At 42.5% G+C, this 21,847-nt stretch overlaps 1 pseudogene; it reads left to right on the plus strand.

Annotated features, from left to right (window-relative positions):
- Window positions 1-20,834, plus strand: part of LOC142436126 (ninein-like protein) — a 91,225-nt pseudogene extending 70,391 nt beyond the window's left edge.
- Window positions 20,835-21,847: the final 1,013 nt, after the last annotated feature.

Genomic DNA, 21,847 nt, shown 5'->3' on the forward strand with positions numbered 1-21,847 from the left:
TATTATTATTATTATTATTGTATTTTAAAATCATTTTGTTGGGACATCTTACAAGTATAACATTCCATAGTTAAATCACATCAAACAGTGTTGTACAGTTGCTACCACAATCCGTTTCAAAACATTTTCTTTTTCTTGAACTCCTTGATATCTGCTCCCCATTTATTCCCTCCTTTGCCCACCATACCCCGCCCCAGGAAACCTTACTTTATTTTTTTCCATATCTTGCACATCCAATATATCCACTCACATACAATTCTGTTGTTCGATCCCATTGAGTGGGGTTATTCAGTCATCAGTGCTCTCAGCTCCCTGTTATCTCCTCCCCCCTTCCCGTACCCTCAGGGAACCGTTACTCCATTTATTGTTTCTGAAGGGTTATCTATCTTAGCTTTCATGTATCAAATGATATTAAATATACGATGAACCTACATCAAATCTGATATGATTAAAGAGGCAAAACAAATAAAAACCATAATCATAAGGGGAGGGAATATTAAGGAACTAGAGGATAATTATGTAGTTCATCAGCGCTATACCACACCCTGGATTTATCATCCCTTCCTGTGTCCCTTCTGAGCGTGACTGTCCAATTACCAGAGGGGCTGTGATTTCTGGGTCTCTACTACATCCATGCCCCTTCACATCAATTTGGTTGCTTATCTTTTGAACTTCTGATACCATTTCTCCTCAACACCTCATGATCACACAGGCTGGTGTGCTTCCTTGTGGGCTGTTTCTTACCTGCTAGTTGGGCACTTATTTAACTGCAAAGCATCTAAGACCCCATATGCTATTAATAACCAGGCACCATCAGCTTTTTTCAACCACATTTGCTTATGCACCCATTTTGGCTTCAGCAATCATCTGACCAGTTTATCGAGCAACACACAGACTTACTGCCATCAAGTTGATGCCAACTCATAATGACCCTATAGGACATGGGAGACCTGCCCCTGTGGGTTTCTGAGACTGTAACTCTTGATGGTGGTTTCAAACTGCTGACATTTCAGATCACAGTCCAATGCATAAACACCATGCCACCAGAGCTCCTACATATCCTGAAACCCAGCATTATTTGTGTGATATAATAATGTGGAGGAGGAGGAGGCCAATTTGAAGTCTTTAGCTAATAAACAGGCCATGAGGTGTGTCTGGCCACCTTCATACACAGTGAGGCTCATTCCCAGGCATCACACTGCCCAGAGGCATGTGTCACCAGGTCACCCCACTTCTTCCATCTCCCCACCTCCTCTATGATCCTGGCATCACCAGGGAATAAACTTGAAGTGAAGTACAAGGGGGCCTTACATTCATGGACAATTCCATTATCTTTTTCTTCCGTGTTCTGGAGGTTTTTTGAAGTCCCTTCACACGATATCACTGCCACTTTGTAGGAACTTGAAGGGTGTGATGGGCTGCAGGAGCCTCCTGAGCAATCTGTTCTGGTGAAAGTGTGAAATGGTTCTAAATGAGTGTTTCCTAACGTGGGCAATGCTGCCCCCTGGGGGGCACTGGAATAATCCGTGGGAGCTGCCAAAGCAAATAACCTACACCCTATCCTGGATTAGGGATGGGCTATTGTATAAAAGTTAATTGCCAGAGGGTTGCTGGGTAACTATTTTTCTGAAAATTGGACAGCTGACCAAATAAGTTTGAGATCCTTTATTCTACATGGATACAACATAGCAGATCACCAGTGATGCGTGCTGTTGTACGCCAGTGCGGCAGGACTCCACCATCACTGCCTTTCCCTTGAAAAAGCACATGTAGAATCTGTGCTTTGTTGTCCCTTGGGAATAGGAAAGCTGTAAGAAACCTGTAATGTCCTCACTGAGCTAAGCTGAGATTTCCTCTTCTTCGCAGGCTTTTTCACATGCGTTACAGCTCCTACTCCAGTGAGCCTCGAAACGGAACTCATGATGGAGCAGGTGAAAGAACGTTACCAAGACGTCAAGAGCCAGCTGGAGACGAAGGTAGGTGTGAGGGGTGCCCGAGGGGGAGCCTGGGGCTTCCTTTTGTGCACAGAGAGCCGTGCTTAGTGCTGACCCTTCTCCAGGCAGCTGCCTTGGATTTCTCTGGTTGGTGAGCGGGGGCACTAAGAAGACAGTTTGAGGGAAATACAAGCAGAAATGACTGTCAGTGCCTGGCCCAAAGTCGCTGGGGGCTGGCATGCTGAGTGCAGCCCTGCCAACTGCTGTGTGGGAATTCACACCACCTACCTCATTCTTAGCATAACTTATCCTTGGCTTTGCCTCTCGTGGGATGCTGCATAGTTTCTCAGCCAGGATTACCCTGGCTGACAAGGTCTTCTCAGATGAAGTTAGCTCCTGCCTCTCCTTAGATGGTGACTAAGAGAATGTCCGCACACAGTTGCCATGTGCCGCGTTCTTTCTACTTTCAGGACTCAGAGAGCCAGCCACCCTGTTTCCACCGGGACCTCTGAGCTCCTGGGTGCAAGTTACTTACCTAAACGGAGCTTGCCAGCCAACGGCCAGACAATATCTTCTCCCACGGGAGGTTATCCAACTGGTCCAGACAAGGCTGTGCCTACATCTTGAGCACTGAGTCTTGGGGATGTCACCGCTGCCTTTTCATCCCTGACTTCTGCAGGCCTCAGCTCCTTGGCATGCCCGACAACCTTGCTGTTTCCATGTCATATTGTCAGGGGCTAATGTTTCTCTTTCCAGGTAAACTACAAGCAGGAAATTGAACTAATGAAGAAAAACTTTGAGAAGGAGAAAAGGGAAATGGAGCTTATGTTCAAAAGTGAAGTCAGCATGCTAGAGAGGCGCTCCATGCACAGTCTCAGGATGCCCTTTGCAGCCTGCAGGGGCAGCTGTGGGAGATAAGGAGTAGGGGCCCACATTGCCCCAAGGAGTTGGCCACCTTAGCTCAGTGGCCAGACGAGAAGCTACGCCTGAGACACCAGCACGGACTACCACAAATCAGGTCTGCTGCCCTGTTTTCTTCTGGGTCCTCCTTCAGTCTGAAGTTCTTCCCAAAAACCCACATTAGATATTTAATTCAGGAAATGACTCAACTGCAGTGCATGCTAAGTGGGTAGTTTTTCTCTGGCCACAGAGAGGAAGGTAGGAAAAAATAGGGCTTTGTATGAGTTGTTTTAACTTAAATTAGAAATATATATATTAAAACTTAAGTTATGAAGTAATTTAGTTTGTAGACTACTTTTAACACATTCATATTTATTTTCTGCCTCAGACTTCTCTGTAGCAAAGGAACAAAGTAGCAAAGCATCTTCCTTATTTAATGTCATGTTCTAATTTTCCAGTGCACGCGGTAGTATGTGGGCAAATGGAGAAAAAGGCTAAAAGCTCCTTTGCAATAGGGAGGCCAGTTATCTGCGAAGGTAGCTTTTCAAAGCTGTCCTAAGCGAAAGGAGCCCTGCTGGGGCTTTGGGTTAGCATCAGGCTGCTAACTACAAGATTGGTGATTCCAACCTCCCAACTGCTTTGTGAGAGAAAAACAGACTTGCTCCTCCAAGAAGAGGGACCATCTGAGAGCCTCGGCAGCAGTTTGCTCCATCCTGCAGAGCATAGGAGTTAGAATCGGTTTCATGGCAGCGAGTTGCTGTGTCATCACAAAGAAAAGCAATGAAAGATTTCTTTGGAAAACTGAGCGTATCAAGTAGGTTTCACTTAGTGGAATGATAACTGGTTGCTGCCAGCCCATGCCTATTTATCATGACCTCACTCTCCCACAGAGAATCTTGGCCCTCGCCAACTTGGACACCAAGCGGGCTAGAGCCCTGCTGACCAGACCTGCAAAGCCTCCTTGGGAAGCATTCTTAGCTGGGAACATGGCTCGGGTTAGAAGTGGCACTACGATGACCACAGTGGATCAAGCCATCTCCCGTGTCCTGTGACCTGGGGAGGTTGATGATCCCAGAGCCAGTCTGCCTTTCTGTCATGGTGCAAGGAAATTGAGGCAGCTTAAGTATGGGCGGTAAAGAAAATCCTGGACTACTGAATTGTACCCTCTTCTGTACCCTGCCTTTCTGTTCCCCAAAAGATGACCACACAGTGGCCTCAGACCTGGGCGTTGCAATAACACATACTGCCCGCTAGGATGATCCAGAGCTTCCTCCTGAGAATTTTGCTTCATAGTATCTGAACCTGTGAACTGTCTGGTAAAGGGCGGGCTACTGTCCAGAACACCTTATAGACCATTGCCACTATTCCCAAGCCCTTTCAGGCTCTAAGAAGCAGCAAAGGGACATGTCTGGTCCCAGGAGTTTCCTTAACTGGCTGGAAGGCTGCTCCCACCCCCATTCCCACCCCATGTCATGATTGTGAGTCGAGCCATATTGCATGACTCTGATGAGCTGAGTTACTCTTGTTCTCCCAGGCTGACTGCTCTCAGCTGGGCCTCACTCCACCTCAGTGTTATTTTCCTGGGGCTTCTAAAGGCCTCTTTCCTGGATGTTTAAAATACTTTTTAGAGTAATTTCGACTAAAGGTACTTTTTTTTTTTTTCACTAAACTTTAGGCCAGTACTGCCCAATACAGCTTTCTGTAGTGATAGACATATCTTGTGTTTGCCTGCCCATTACAGGAGCCACTGGCCACATGGGGTCACTGAAAGTGACTGATGTGACCAAGAATCTGAGCTTTGATTTTATTCCATTTTAATCCGTCTAAATGTAAATTTAGTCCCATTTGACAAGTCGTGTCTGCTGCATTATCAACTAGATCCTGTGCATGCACTCTCTGAGCACAGCTGGCACGAGTAGCGAGGAGTTGTGCACTTAGAACGTGCGCTTGGGCAGGCCTTTCTAACCCTGTGATACATGTGACATTCGTGTTTCTGAGCCAGGTCCATGTGAAAGTTTCTGTAGAAAGGGGGCAAAGGCTGAACTGAGCCAGAAACTCCTGTGGATGGAAGCAGCGCACTTGTTACAGCAATGGGACTGTAAAAAGAAAAAGATGCTTCAGAGGCAACTGCAGCTAGTGACAGACATGGGAGCCCAGCTGGACTTGGACAAGGGATAGAGAAGAGAGGCAGAAGGAGATGCTAGCCCAGTGCAAGAAGCAGCAACGCAAGTTGGGTGGGGGGTGGAGGGTGGAGGGTGGCAGGGAGGGCTGATGAGTAAAGAGCAAGCTAAAATTTGCAAAGTGTTTGCACTTGAAAAGTTAGAAACCACATATAGGAAGCAATTAAAAGGGCTTTCCCTGGAGGCAGAGGGGCTGAAAGCCTTCTTGAAGGAGGGAAAGGCAACTGCCTCCAGGCCTGCTGAGGTCCACAGAAGTCAGAAAGGAGACGGGACCAGCAGGGTCAGAACGTGGAGAGGCTGAGTTCCTGCGTATGCCAGGGAGGCATCTCACTGCAGATCCTGTCCAGAGCCCGGTCCCGAGAGCAGCCCCACAGCCCAGAGGACCCTCTGCATAGCTCACTATCAGGGCCATCCCATCTTGGTGAATGATATAGAGGTGGTTCCTGCTCCTTTAGAGACATGGGTGATCTATGCTATCCCCTAGAGGGGCAAGGCCCATGTTCCTGGAGAAACCCGTACCTTTGGCTAGCAGCCTTGCTGGTCAGAAGCAAAGATCATCTGAGCAGCAGGAGTCCAAAGCCACAGAGCAGCCCTTACTGGACATGGCTGGACACAAGCTGCCCCTCTAGGAGCCTCTGTGTCTTGGAAGGTGAGCATGGGGTAGGGACCACTAGGACAGGACAGCAGAAATTAGAAGATGCTGTACCGATAACAGAAGGTAGAAACTGTGCTGGAGAGAGAAAAGAATGACATGAAAACCTGGCTCCTACAGCTGGAAGATAAGCTTCTGGCTAGGGAGAAAGAAGCAGACTCGAGAGAGAATAACAGGTTTGCCCTCTATCCATTCTTAAACAAGTGGAACTGAGTCATCTCAGTCCCTGATGACTTGATTGCATAACCCCCTTTCCTCCTAGCAGGCTGGTAGACTCGGCACCAGGAGAATACCACGTAGCCCAGGTGTGCCCAAGCTTACAAGCCCAGTCTGGCCTGTACTCGGGCCGTGGTGTTGCTAGGTGCTGTGTGAATGCAAAAAGAGAAATTTTCCATACAGAAACCCCCAGAACTTCACCAAGAGGACTGCTGTGGCTTAGACTCAGGTTTTCACTATCTCTGTCGGCAGGAAATCTGTGCTTGTCTCACGGGGCCCACGAAAGACTGCCCTGAACCCCATTTCATTCCTTTGGGGTCTCTGAAGGTCTCTGCCTGCCAGCTCCAAGCACCTTCCTTTAGTCCCACTGTGTGTATTTATTGAAAGTGTCCTTGGCGCAGATCTACTGCTTTGTGAATTCTGTGAGAGCCCCAAGAACTGACTGGGACACTCGGATGTTGGCCGCAGAAGCCAATGCCTTCTAGAGAAAGCTGAGCTGAGAGGGAGTTCTTAATTCCACCAGCTGGGCAGGCTGCTTGAAAGGCCACAGGTGGAACTGGCCTTCTCGCTTGAGGACTTTGGCTGGCAAATGCTCTATCTCAAAAGCCTGGGATATAGGAAGGCCTTTCCCAATATTTTCCATAGATGGACCCATGTCCCTGAGTGGCTTAAAACAACACAGATTTAATATCTTACAGTTCTAGACGCTACAGGTCAGAAATAGGTTAAAATTTAGCTAATTTCTTGACAGCTTAGTTGCATGTTAGCTAGAACTGAGAGCTAAATTGTACTCTAATCGAGGTGTCATCAGGGTTGTGCCCCTTCCAAGGGGTTCTAAGGAGAACCCATGTACTTACTTTTTCCACCTTCTAGAAGCCACTCACATTTCTTGACTCGTGGCCTCTTCCACTTTTCAAAGCGTCCAATGGCTGGCTGAATCTAAGGCTGTGCCTCTTCTGCCTCTTTCATTTAAAAGGACCCTAGTCTGTACAATAGGCCCACTAGAATAGTCCAGAATAATCTCATTATCTCACAGTCAGCTGATCAGCAGACTTAATTTCATCTTCAACTGTAATTCCCCTTAGCCATGTAACATAATATTCACAATCGGGAATTAGAACATGAATAATGTTTTACCAACTGCCATCGAGTTAATTCTGACTCATATCCACCCCAAAGGGCAGAGTAAAACTGATCCCTAGGGTTTGTGAGGCTATAAATCTTGATAGAAGCAGAAAGCCCCATCGTTCTCCTTTAGAGCAGTGAGTGGGTGGGTCTTTTAGCTGCTGGCTTTCCAGTTAGCAACCTAGAGTGAAATGCAGATGAATACAATACCAACTGCACCACCATGGCTTCCCAGAACAGTCTTTAGGAGGTCATTAATCTGCCAACCACAGCAGTGATCTGGATGTTTTTTATCTCTGATACATTCATGATCACATATCTTTGGTGTATTTAGGTGTGTATTTTTTAAAATATTCTAATGTTATATGCAATAAAAAAGTGTACTGCTATGATTTTATAAGAAATTGATCAGATCGTTTTACCAGCACCCAAAACAAGAAATAGAACCCTCCTAGATTCCCCACACATAGCCAGTATCCTGACTTCTAACTCCTTAATTTTGCCTGTTTTTGCACTTTATATAAAAGAAGCATACCATCCGTTCTTTCTTACCATATGTTGTTTGTGAGATTCTTCCATATTGTTGCTTAGAGCTATAGTTATTTCATTTGCACTTTATTTTTCATTCTCTTGCCTGCATTTTTCTACTGCTATGAAAGTTCTGGGTCAATGCAATATGTTTGTATGGAATGGAATTTTTTAGATTTTAAGATATAATAATGTTTACCTTTTTATTGACATAAGAAACAATGTGTCTTGTGCAAAACTCAACTACAACTCTTTTTTTAATGAAGTTTTTATTGTGAATTAAGGTTTACAGAGCAGATCATACTTTAACACTCTGCAATTCATACATATTTTGATGCCATTCATTCATTCCAGTCCTCTTAATATGCCCTCCCTTAGTCCACGACTTCCCTGTTTTCTGTGTCCTTTTCTCCTCCTTTCCTAGCCTTCTGTCTTTGGGTGAATGCTCCCCATCTCATTTTAACGGTTGACTTTTCTAACACAGTAGTGAGTTGAAGTCCAGACCCAAGGGAGCACGGTCTTAGGGGCCCTACCAGACGCTGTCTGACCAGTAAGCCTGGTTTCTTTTAGGATTTTGATTGACAGGTTCTTCTTCTCTTTCCAGGACTCTCTAGTGTGATTTTATGCAGAGCTGGTGGTGGTGGCGCCAGGTATCACCCCGTTCTTCTGGGCCCAGGATTGTGGAGACCGGTGTTCTCACTGTCCCTTCGACTAAGTGTTTTCCCTGTGTCTGTTTAACTGCCACCCCGCTGCTCTGCCCTGGACAGGGAGAGATCAGTCCTTGCACCCTAGACGGCTGCTCAGAGACCTTTAAGACCGCTGCTACTTACCAGATTAGAATGTAGAGCACTGTCTTTGTGAACTATGATATGCTAATGGATCATTTTGTCCCCTGCAACTATTGTGATACCACTCCCCCAAAGCCCAGTACCTTATTCCTTCAGAGTATCTGCTTATATTTAAGAAGTTGTCATAATTTTGTCCTCTGTTCGCCCCACCACATTCATGGATATATTTGCAGTAAAAGTAAATATACAAATACTCTCTTTTAAACACACACACACACACACACACACACACACACACACACACACATATATATGTTTGTAAAAGTCTCCTATCTGTTCAGCCTGTGTGTATGTCCAAGTACTCACTTGTAGATTCCCCAATCCCCCACTGTTGTAGGACTTTGAATCTAACAGTGTTTGCGTCTGTAGTTTCTCACTCTTGCAAACTACCGGTGTACTCGCCTGCCTGCCTCCATCGTTTCTCCTGTGTGTTGCATTCCCCTCCGCCCAGGCTATCACTTGCCTGTGTTCTAGCCGCACCTCCCCCCCCCTCCTTTCCATCCTCTGCAACCATCAAAGAATGTTTTTATTTCCATAAGAAAACTTACTGTTGATTTTTATAGTGGTGGTCTCATACGATATCTGTCCTTTTTGTTTTTGACTAATTCCACTCGGCGTACTGTCCTCCGTGTCCATCCCTCTGTGAGGGCTTTGCAGGTGCATCGTTATTCTTCGACGTTGCATAGCATTTCATTGTGTGTTTATTGCACCCAAGTTTGTTCATCCATTCTTCCACTGCAGGGCATTTAGATTGTTCCTGTTTTTTGCTATTGTGAATAATGCTATGATGAACATGGGTCTGTATCTATTTATTTGTGTCATAGTTTTTATTTCTCGAAGACACATACCAAGTAGAGGGATTGATGTGTCATGGTATTTCTCTTCCCAACTTTCTCAGGGTGCACCATACTGCCTGCCACAGTGGCTGCACCATTTCCCAGTTCCTCCGGCAGTGTATGAAAGTGCCAGTCTTTCCACACCCTCACCATCATTTGTTGTTATCTGTTGTTGTTTTTTTTAACCTTCCAGTTAATTTGGGGGGTGAGGTCGTATCTTATTTTGATGTGTATTTCTCTAATGGCTAATGATTAAGAGCATTTCTTCATATATTTTTGCCCCCCTGAATGTCTTCTTTGGTGAAGGATCTGTTCACATCCTTTGACCATTTTTTAAATTAGATTGCCTATCTCTTTCTGTTGAGATACTCAATTTTCTGTAAATTTTAGAGATGAGTCTCTTGTCCAGTATGTCATTGTCCAATATGAAATTCCACAGCCTTTAGCTTCTCTTTTGACTCTTGGTGGAATCTCTTGACACACACAATTGTCTACGTTTTCGGAGCCCCTAGTCATCCATTGTGTTCTGCTCTGAGTGTGTTCTCCATTACTTCTGTGAGGGCAGTTACATACTTGGCTTCACATAGTCTCTTAATTGTTCAGCAGATAGGATGAGCAATCTTCATTGTATCTGCGCTCCAAGCAGCCAAAAGTAGAATTCCACCTCCACCTAACACAGTGTACACACCTAGAATCAGTCTGTTTCCCATACTAGAGCCAGAGTGACCATTTCAAATTTCATGTCCCATTTATTTGACAGCCCTACTCTAAACCCTTTGCTGCTTTTAAAGTTCCCATGACTTCTTTTTCTCTATTTTTCCCTTAGTGCCCCATGAGATCAAATGAAGTCAGATGAGACATATTTGTGCTTGATACTAGAACATAATGCATAAGATAAGCATTACTTAGATTGGGAAAATTAGAATCTAACAAGATGCCAGACAAAGACGTAGTTGGGGGGATAAATATCGACATGTGTTCAGGACAGAAAGTATGGGTTCAAAGCTCATTAGGGATTTTTTTGTTGGTAAAAATACTTGCCTGTCATAAATCACTTGTGTTGTCTTGGCAGAGATTCTTTAAGAATTGTTTGTCAGGAAATAATGTGGCCCAGGGTAGCCTTGGTCATGGAGTAGATAGTGACACCTGCCTTTCTCTGCTGAGGTATTCACTGTGCATCAGGCCGCTCCATAAATCAATATGTGTTTCTTCCTCAGTTTTTCCTTCCAGTGATGACCTTGGAGTATAGCAGGTGACAGTCTCACTAAAGAGGAAAATGTGTGCATATATTTTAAGCTCTGGTCATTCTTGTTTCTTAGATCCCTGCCGGGATTCACTAGCAGGGAATAGCTTTTGGAATGCCCCAAGGTCTCACATTCAGTATTACGCATTGATACCAACCATGGGCACATGGTTCCCAACTTACTTCTGATTGTCAATTGTGCTTGCAGAGCCGAGCTACAGAGGTTTTCTGAAGAAAACACATCGTTGACAAATGAATTGGGAAGGATTCAGCAAGAACTTAAAGTTGCAGAAAGAACAAATGATGTACAGAGGTAAAGGCTTGTCCAGGTTCAACTTAGGACCTTTGAGCTTGTGACCCAGTTTTCACATAGCAGAATGAGTGGTTTCCTCTCAGTAAAGTGAGTGTAGAAGTTACTGAGATAGAAAGTGGGACGTATTCTCAAATCAACCTCACTTTCCAGAAAGCCAAGAGTGGATGAACCTAATTGGTCTCTGACCATGACATGACACATATGTAAAGGGCCCTGGCCTACCTCCACATGCAGGCAGCCCCTCTCATACCTGAATGCCTGGTCTCAGACGTAAAAGGTAGAACACGTATGTATGTGGCAGCATTGACCACCCCACAGTGAGCAGCTGCTACACCCATCCTTCTTACCTCTGCCATCGTGGCATACCACCTTATTCCCTGTATGAAAGTACTCCGCATCACACCTGATGGTGAGGACAGGTGGACATAGTTTAGTACAGTGAAATGATCCTAGGGCCTTCCTAGACAAATACAATATCTATGTTCATGACTCAGTAATAATTTCAGGTGGACTTTTCACCACGGTTTATATTTGTATGTAGATATCGGCATTAGGGGTAGGTCTGGGCCCTAGGACACTGAGGCAGGAACAAGGGACAGGGAGTGGAGTGCTAACACTGGTCAGTGAGTTTTCACTGCTGTAGCCATATCCAAGGGCAGTCTGCCTTTTGATTTTTCTTCCAAATAAGAAGTTCAAGATAAAGTCAACTCTGACCTGCTGCGAGCATGGAGCATAGTTGATGGAGTAGCCATGACGGTCAGAATATGGATGGCAGGGGAAGGGACCAGCGGGGATTTGCATCATTACAGTTCTGAAATCCAGGAGGTCTTCCCTTGAAACCATTTTCTCCTAAGTTTACTACCAGACTCCATTCCCAGCAGATCGCAGTGAGGGTAAGATGGTTTGTGTTTGTGTTGCTGGGTGGCTAGTTCCATACTTTGCTAAATCCGTAGTAATTTGCTTGACTAAGGATTGCCACGGAGAATGCTCCTTTTGTACAATCTGGCAAAATCTTGCAAGCGAAAACTAAACCCACTCTCATTGAGTCTGTAGAGGGTTTCTAAGACTGAATCGTTAAGGGGTGTGGGAGGCTATACCATTGACCTTGGCAGTTACCAGCACAAACCAAGGTGACACCTGGCTTTGGTTTCACCCTCCCTGCTGAAAATTTTCATTTCCGCCTCAAAAAGAGTCACCTGACGAATCCCATCTGACCCTAGACCAAGGATGGGACCAGCCTTGTTCGCATGTAAAATGCATTGGAAAGGGGATTATTGGAGATGCAGTTAGTTTAAAATTTGGCACCTTGTCTTTTGATCTCTCTTAAGTTCCATTTTTAATTTGTTCCAGTTTTTAATACTTTCTGCTTTCTTTTCTAAATGTTCTTGTCTGTTTTACTTTGTTATTGTTAGTTGTTTCTGTTGTTTTTAAAGTATGTTTTCCTATAGATGAAGTCCAGAATAGGTGCATCTATACAGACCCTAACTGGATTACTGGTTCTTTGGGAGTTTCACACAGTTGGTTAGAAGGAAATGGAAAGCTAATAACGACGAGTACAAGAATGAAGAAAATGTTCCAAAACTGATTGTGGTGATGATTATACAATCTTGATATGATTGAACTATTGAATTGTATATATGTGAATTATGTATCAATAGAACTTTTTTAAAAATTAAAGAATCGCCTGAGAACTTTGCTAAAATATTGATTGTGATTCAGTATATTTAGGTCAAAAATTCAAATTATCAACAGGGGTTGGAACTGGAATGAATCGGTTTGAAGTCCTAAGGGTAAACTTTCCTAAATTCTTCTGGCGTTAGGAGCTTGGGATCAAGATTGAACCATCACCACTATTATCAATCATAGCAGTAGCAGTAGTGTAGAGGGATCTGGGCCGTAGAATATGAGGGGAGGTAGGGGTGGGCCTTTTTGTCCAAGCCATGGTGGACTGTTACTAGAAGAAGAAAACACATTAATTGGCAATGATATTGTTAATTTTGCTTTTTCAACAGGAAAGAAATTGATATTTTAAAGAAAGAGAAATATCAGGCCTGCCTTGAAATGGAAATGATCAACAGTCAGGTTTAGTATTACCACCTGATGTGAAGCTAATGAACTTTTCTTTCTCTCTTTCTTTCTTTCTTTAAAAACTATTTTCGAATATTATAGAGGACTTTGTTCCTCAACGATTTCAGAATGCAGTAACTACCTCCCTTGTCAAAAATCAGAAAGTTCGTGTGGATACATTACTGCCGTCAGGGACACCCCATTTTGGTGCTGCCAGCCATCCTGATAATTCTTAGAATCACATATGGCATTTATATCATGTCTTCTTGTCTCTTTCTCTCGGTCTATTCTTTATTTTGGAGACCATGGCACTTTTGAATATTACATGCAATTGTTTTGTTCCGTGTCTTGAAGTTTGGGTTTGTCTAGTCATTGATAATAATTAGATTGAGATGAGGCTTCTTTGGCAGAAGTACAAGAGTAAGAGTTGTGCAGTCATCAGCACCATCAATGTCAGAACTCTTCCTTCTTCCACTCATTGTTAGCTTCCCACTTCCCGCAACCTTCCTGCCATGCCCCTAGCCAACTATCACTCCAGTTACTGTCTCTAGAGATTTACATAGCCTGGATTTCATACACAGAAAATCACACAAAGCACAAACAATGACAAAGCAAAACAGAGAAAAACCTCAACCAAAAGAAAATATAAAATGTTAGAAACTGCCACCAGTTAGAACCTCCTTGGGATTTCAGCCAGTCTCAGCCAGAATCTTAACAGTGAGACACACTTTCACATAAACTAACAAGTACTAGCAGACCCCTTAAAATCCCCTTTTTTAATTTATCAGAAAACCACTATAACCAGAACACCACTTATGATTATTTCTGTCACCTAAATCCTACTCATGTATTCCTATCTCCTATTCCTTCTACCCAGTCAGCTCTATCATTTCTTCCTCATCTCAACAGAATACAATTTCCAGCCCCTATCTGAACTTTCTCCACTAACCCAAAGAGCAAGTCCTGTCCCTCCCTCCTCCACCTACTCACACACAATCCAGAACCTTACATACCATCTACAGTTGGATCACTATGCCATGCAAACAACAGTCAGCAGTAGTAACCACAAAAAATCAAGATAAACAAAAGTCAACAACTGAAGATTACGCAACTTCATTGGAATACACAGAAAGTGAAGACCTTAAATTACCAGAAAGAGAATACAGGTGAATGATGTTTGTGACCATACAAGAGATTTGGGGATCAATTCTGAAAAAAGGAAGAAAGTGTGATACTAAAAACCTCACACCCCAAAGAAACCGAGAAACAAAACAATGAGATAACAGAATTAAAAAACATTGTATGAGAACTGAGCAATACCGGTGTTCATCGCAGCACAGTTTACAATTGCAAGGAGTTGGAAACAACCCAAATTTCCATCAACAGATAAATGGATTAAAAACCTATGGTACAGATGTGCTTTACATAATTGATGTATGTATGGATTGTGCTAAGAGTTGTATGAGCCTCTAATAAAATGATTTAAATAAAAACTATGGTACATTCATACACTGGAGTACTACACATCACTGAAAAGCAGTGATGAATGCATGAAGCACCTTGCCACATGGGAAAAACTGGAGAAAATGATGCTAAACAAAGTAAGCCAAGCACAAAACACAAATACAACATGAGTCCGCTGAGGTAAACTTAAAAAAAATGCAAAAGGGACATAAGGAAAAAGCTACTGTATACAAACATTCCTGGGGTGGTAGTATGGCAGGGGCCAGACCAAATCCAGGGATACATATGTTAGACAATTAAAAAGGTTGGGGGGGGGGGAAGAAAATGAAATAAATGGGTAGCTGGGGAACAGGGAACTAACCCATCCAAAGGGAGGGTCTTGTTCATATCGTCGCCGGGAAAGAAGGACCAGACTTCTACCCCATGCTCCAAGATGTGAATGCAACATACTGGCATGAAGCAAGGAACCAGTAGAGAGGTCTGAGGGGTTGGCCCCAATCCCAACTACATGGACAGCAGCCCTTGCCCCCAGAAGAAAGTACTTCAGAGGATAGCATTGAAGCTACAGCTCCGAGAGAGGGACATGTCTGATCAGAGCAAATCGAAGCAAATGAAGGGGGAGGAAGAGAGACTGGAGCACATCCTGGCCCACCAAGCCTTAAGGACAATATCCCCACCAAGAACAGCCAATGCACAGAGAGGACCATATGGCTGGTCCCACTATGAGACAGGACATCCCCCACTGACCCATAGCCCTATAGGGGACAACACTGGAGACACAGTGTGGGAATTAGACCGATCTGACCCCACCACACTGAGGCAAAACATGAAGGGCATGCAACAGAACAGCAAGGGAAGCAGAGCAAGGAAGTCCCGAGGCATTATCAAAAATAGACTTTGGGTTCAGAGCATGGCACCCCATCAGGCTCAATCAGCAAACACTCGCAAATGTCAACAAACAGACCTTGAACTATTGACAGGCTTTTCTTTTTTTTTGTCATTTGTTTTTTGGTGGTGGTGTTTTGTTTTCTTTTGTTGCTTTGTTTTGTTCTGTCTTGTTTTTGTGTATATTATTATCTCTGCAGGTCTATCTAGATAAAATAGGTGGGATAAACAATCTGGAGGAGAAAACAATGGGACTGACAGTTCCAGGGGGACATGAGAGAGGGGAAGGTTGGGGAAAAGAAGTGGTTAACAAACCAAGGGACAAGAGAACAACAAGTGATCCAAAATCAGTGGTGAGGAGCGTGTAAGAGGCCTGGTAGGGCTTGATCATGGGTAATGTAACCGAGAGGAATTACTGAAACCCTAATGAAGGCTGAACATGAACAAGAGCAAAGTAAAAGGAAATAGAGGAAAGAACTGCAAGGCACATAGCATTTATAGAGCTCTAAATATAGGCATGTACATATGTAAATATATTTATATATGATGATGGAGAAATAGAACTATGCATATATTTATAGGTTTAGTATTAAAGTAGCAGATGGACATTTGGCCCCTACTCAAGTACTCTCTCAATGTAAGAACACTTGTTCTATTAAACTGGCATTCCATGATGCTCACCTTCCAGACACAATCACTGAAGGCAAATGTGGTGAAGAAAGTCAATGGTGTCGGCTATCAAAAGATATAGCATCTAGAGTCTTAAAGGTTTGAAGGTAAACAAGTGGCCTTCTAGGCCAACCAAAGCCCACATGGAAGAAGCACACCAGCCTGTGTGATCATGAAGTGTCAAAGGGATCAGGTATCAGGCATCAAAGAACAAAAAATAATATCATTGTGAATGAGGCGAGTGCAGATTGGGGACCCAAAGCCCATCTGTAGGCAATTGGACACCCCCTTACAGAAGGGTCACGGGGAGGAGATGGGCCAGTCAGGGTGCAGTGTAGCAATGATGAACATACAACTTTCCTCTATTTCTTAAATGTTTCTTCCCCACCACTATCATGATCCCAATTCTATCTTACAAATCTGGCTAGACCGGAGGATGTACACTGGTACAGATAGGAACTGAAAACACAGGGAATCCAGGATAGATGAACCCTTCAGGACCAGTGGTGGGAGTGGCAATACTGGGAAGGTGGAGGGAAGGTGGGGGTAGAAAGAGAGAACCAATTACAATGATCTACATATAACCCCCTCCCTGGGGGATGTACAACTGAAAAGTGGGTGAAGAGAGACGTTGAACGGTGTAAGACATGACTAATAATAATTTATAAATTATTAAGTGTTCATGAGAAAGGGGGGCAGGGAGGGAGGGTAAAAAATGAGCTCATACCAAGGACTCAAGTAGAAAGCAATGTTTTGAGAATGATGAGGGCAACAAATGTACAAATGTGCTGACACAATGGATGTATGAATGGATTGTGATAAAAGTAGTATGAGCCCCCAATAAAATAATTACCCCCAAAAAAGAACTGAACAATAGAATGGAAGAAAATGAAAATTGAATCTATGAACTTGAAGACAACCATGCAGACTTCAGCAAATGAGAGAAACAAACAAAAGAGTAAAATAATCTGAAGTAAACCTGAGGATGATGTGAGAAACCATGAACAGAAGTAATGAATGTCTTGTTTGGAATACTGGAACAGGAAGAAACAAACAAATCTACATATAAATTAGTAAGAGAATTTGTGGAGGAAATTTTCCCCAGTACTATAAAGGAGGAGATAATAACCATTCAGGAGACAGAGAGAACTCCAAGGAGGTTAGACCCGGGGGGTGGGGGTAGGGGACATGTATAGGAGGGCATCAGGACATATGATAGTCAAAATATTCAACTTCAAGGAAAAGGAGAGAATCTTGAGAGCAGCTAGAGAGGGAAAAAGTCACCTTCAGAGGTAATCAGATTGGAATAAGCTCAGAGCTCTCAGCAGAAAATATGCAGGAAATAAGAAAATGGAGCAACATAGATCAAACTTTCAAAGTAAAAACCTGCCAACCAAAATCCTGTATCCAGCAAAGCGATATATCACATATAAAGAAGAAATAAAGGTATTCCCAAACAAGGAAATAGTTAGAGAATTCATAAAAACAAAACCAGCATTGCCGAAAACACTAACCATATCTCTATGGTCAGAAAATCAACAGCACAAAAACATTATGAGATCGCCACAGTCCGTGCTTCTTTCCAGAAGTCAACACACTAAAACAACACCCAAAACAGTAGATCTAGACGGGAAACAAGGACATGAATAGATTCCTCCCTCCCAAACACAGATAATACAATATGATAGTAACTCACCTGCATTTGGAATTAATACCAATGAAAATCAATGGGCTAAATACCCCAGTCAAAAGACAGAGTAGCAGACTGGATTAGGAAACAAGATCCATCAATCTGCTGCCTTCAAGAAACACACCTCAAACTCACAGACAAAAACAGACTGAGAGTCAAAAGATGGAGAAAAAATTACTAAACCAATGACAATGAAAGGAAGACCTCACACAAATAGAAAACTACAAGCCAATATCTCTCATGAACATAGATTCTCAACAAAATCCTGGCCAGTAGAATTCAACAACATATCAAAATAATAATAATACTTCATGCCCAAATGGGATTCATACCACCATATAAACAAAATATAGAAGAACCAGATGATCATATTGATGGATGTAGTAAAAGCATTTGACAATATCCAACACCCATTCCTAATAAAAACAATAATTAAATATAAGGAAATTCTTCAATATACTAAAGTCCATGTCTTAATATCCAACAGCCAGTATCATACTGGATGGAGAAAAGCTGAAATCATTGCAATTGAAAATGGGAACCAGACAAAGATGCCCATTATCCCCACTTTTATTCAGCATTGTGCTAGATCCTAGCCAGAATCAAAAGGCAACAAGAGATTAAGGGAGTGCAATTGGGCAAAGAGAAATTAAGCTCTAGTTATTTGCAGATGGTATGATTTTATAGAGAGAGAAAAACCCAAGGTCTCCACAAAACCCTGTTGGAAATAATTGGAGCTTGTTTCAAATAAGCACCCATCTAAGTGAGATGCCAGTAAACTCACCTGGAAGAAGCACACGATCATCGATGATCCAAGGATTATCAATTATATAAACCAGATCTGAAGAAGGGCGTGCTGTCAGAGCTGAAATTTGTGAAATTCTGGTGTTCACAAAGCTATGGCTGACAGTGGGAGCCCAAAATACATGTTCAGGTTCTCCACAGGGAATAAGCCTCCAGTGGCCCCCCTCTGACTATCACTGAGGGATAGGAATAACCTGGTTATCAGGCAGCTGGTATTGGAAAGACGATTATAGTAAATTAAAATGATAAATAGGGCTTGAATGGTTAAAATCTTGTTATTTGAGCTCCCTTTAGATACACTTTGACTTTTATCTAGTTTTTAATATTTTCTGGGTTTTGCTGTTGTTTTCTAGATTAGGTCTTATCTCTGCTGTATTTTGTTATTTTGGTACCTTTCTTGATTCTCTGTTATGTATCTTTCTGTGTTTGGGGGTTTATCAAACCCAGATTGGGTGAATCTGTAGAGGTAATAACTGGAGTAAGAGTTCTTGGGGTGTATTGATGGGGAGGAAAGAGGTAATGGGGAGCTGATATCACGTAGTATGAAAAGGAAGAAATTGATTATATGCAGTAATTGCACAATGCTGCTTGATCTGATAGAGCTATTGGTATGATGTCTGGATTATGCCCTAATAAAATGATCTGGGAAAAACATAAATTTTAAAAAATCAATTTTCATTTACATCAGGGCTATCACATTTTTAACAAAACTCAAGTGAATATTCCCAAATTAATTAAGTTTTCCCACAAGTTTACAGGAATGCTGCTGCTCCACATAACACAATACTTTTTAGCGTTTTAATGAAGGTCGGGAAGACCTCAAAGATGAATTCAAGGCAAGTCACCTCAGAAGGCTTTGGAGACTCTCTTTCTGGGTTTCAAAGGAATCCTCTTTATATTTTCTCAAGGATGATCACAGAGACTTCTCAGGAAGACATCTGAAGAGAATGGAAAGCTGCGCTGGGGAGGAGGAAGAAGGACAGGAAAATGTACCACGGCGTGTGTTCTGTTACGGCGCCATACCTGCTCCTCCTGGAGGGTAGCAAGGACTGTCTGACGAGCTCCTCATTGGGAACGACCCATCCACCTGACGCAGCCTTATCTGCCTTCCACACTGCTCTGTGTTCCCAAGCTCAGAGGACATTTAAAACGAACATGATTTGCATCCCTTGAACATGACAAAACTCCCATTTGACATGACATAAATTGAAGAGTGAGAATTCTTTGGGAAATGAATAGAAAGATGAAAACACTTCAGAAGCATATAGGCATAGATAAAGATATGACATGAAACAGTAGCTTCATATTTTGATAGTTTTGTTTAATTAAGGTTTCTTTTTTTAATCATTTTATTGGGGGCTCATACAACTTATCACATTCCATACATACATTCATTGTGTCAAGCACATTCATACATATGTTTCCATAATCATTTTAAACAAGTTTCTATTATAAAATGCTTTTATACTTACCCTTGTGTGTGCGTATTAAACCTACAAGATAAAAATGATATGATTCTGCTCATTGCTGAACCATAGGTATTCACACCAACGTGGGAATACCTTGGAACTGTGGTTGATCTCTCCCCTGAAAACTAATTGTTGTGAGAAAAAAAGAAAGGCAATCCAACAAAAATTTAATTTGATTCTTTTAAATTGTAATTTATTGAAAGATGCTCCTGACCAGTGGTTGACAGTAACTGAAATCTCTATGGTGAAAAACTGAGAAATTTTCTAGCAACTGTTGGAACACACGGCCATTTGTGTATACACCAAGAGGACATCTGTCAGACACTCTAATTTCCTGGCCCAGTGGTACTGAGAATATCAACAACTTACTGCCAGATAGATTTGGATATCAGGGACAGGTCAGAGGTCCTTTTGAAGAGATTCATATGCTTTAAGTTTCTTCCTCCCCCCCCCCTTAACACGATGTTTTAAATAACTTAGATAAAAGTGGGAGGCCTTCAGAACAGTGGTTTAAATGTTCTTAATGGTCTAGATGTATTCTCACTTCTTCTCAGGAATAAAGCAGAGTTCTCAACTTCAGCATCATTGCTGTGTGAGACTGGATAAGTCTGTATAGGGGCTGTCCTATACACTGTAGGATATTTAGTAGCATTTCTACATGTCAGTAGCCACCCCTACCTACCCCAATTATGACAATGAAAAATGCCTCCAGATGTTGCCACGTCCCACAGTGAGACAAAATTACCCCTCATTAACCACTGAAAGGATCTGCTGGGGCTTCGTTTTTGTTTTCAATCATTGTTTTACCCTTTTTTGCTCTAGAGTCAGAAATACAAGGATCAGTTATCTCAGCTCAACCATAGGATCCTTCACCTGGGTGAGGAGGCCTTTGTCCACAAGGCTCAAAATGAGAAAAATCAAGTACCCGTTCAGTTGCTGACACTGAAGATGGATCGGGCTGGTCACCAGGTGAAAGAGCAGGTGAGTGGGCAGTGCAGAGTGGGAATATGAGAGCAACAACTTAAAGATATGGAGACATACACTGCCCCACACATAGCCAGGAAGCCTGGGGGAAAAGAACATGGAATATCATAGTTTTTTATAAATCTGCTTTATTTAGAAGAGTAGCATAAAGGAATTAAATCTTAAAAAGAGAGTGAATTCCTACAACCTTTCTGAAAAGACAAGTTGAAAATATAGATAGCAAGAGCCTCAAGAATCTCATTATAAGAAGTGAAACTTCACTGTTTGCAAATAATATGATTTTATATATTGAGAATCCTAAAGGGTCCACAAGAGACTAGCTGGAAGTCATAGAGGAGTTTAGTAGAGTAGCAGTATACAAGAGTAACAATTGACTTCTTCTATACCAGGGATGGGGGTACAGAAAAAGATACCAAGGAATCAGTATCCTTTGCAAAAGCTGAAATACCTGGGAATAAACTTAACCAAAAACCAAGACTTGTACGAAGAAAACTATAGAACATTACTATAAGAAGCCAACCGGGATCTACACAAATGGAAGCATATTCCGTGTTTGTGGATCAGAAGACTCAGTATTGTGAGAATGTTGATACTATCTAAAACAATCTACAAATAAAATGCATTGCCGATCCAAATTCTAACATCATTCTTCAAAGAAATGGAAACACTGATTATTAACTCCATATAAAAAGGGAAGAAACCCAGGATAAGCAAAGAACTCCCCAAGAAAAAGAACAAAGCAGGTGATCTCACATTACTTGACCCCAAAACCTACTTATACAGCCACAGTTGTCAAAACAGTCTGATACTGGTATACTGATACATGCTCCCTGTCACTAGCCACCCAGGAAATGCGAGTCAAAATGACCATAAGATCCCACCTAATGCCCATAACTAGCCCAATTAAAAAAAACAGAATGTGAAAGGGAGGATAGGGCGGAGGTAGGGGGAGGAATGAGGAGCTGATGCCAAGGGCTCAAGTAGAAAGAAAATATTTTGAAAATGATGATGGCAACAAATGAACAAATGTGCTTGACACA

This window comes from Tenrec ecaudatus, unplaced genomic scaffold (assembly GCF_050624435.1).
Source record: "Tenrec ecaudatus isolate mTenEca1 unplaced genomic scaffold, mTenEca1.hap1 Scaffold_158, whole genome shotgun sequence".
Classification (NCBI taxonomy): domain Eukaryota; kingdom Metazoa; phylum Chordata; class Mammalia; order Afrosoricida; family Tenrecidae; genus Tenrec; species Tenrec ecaudatus.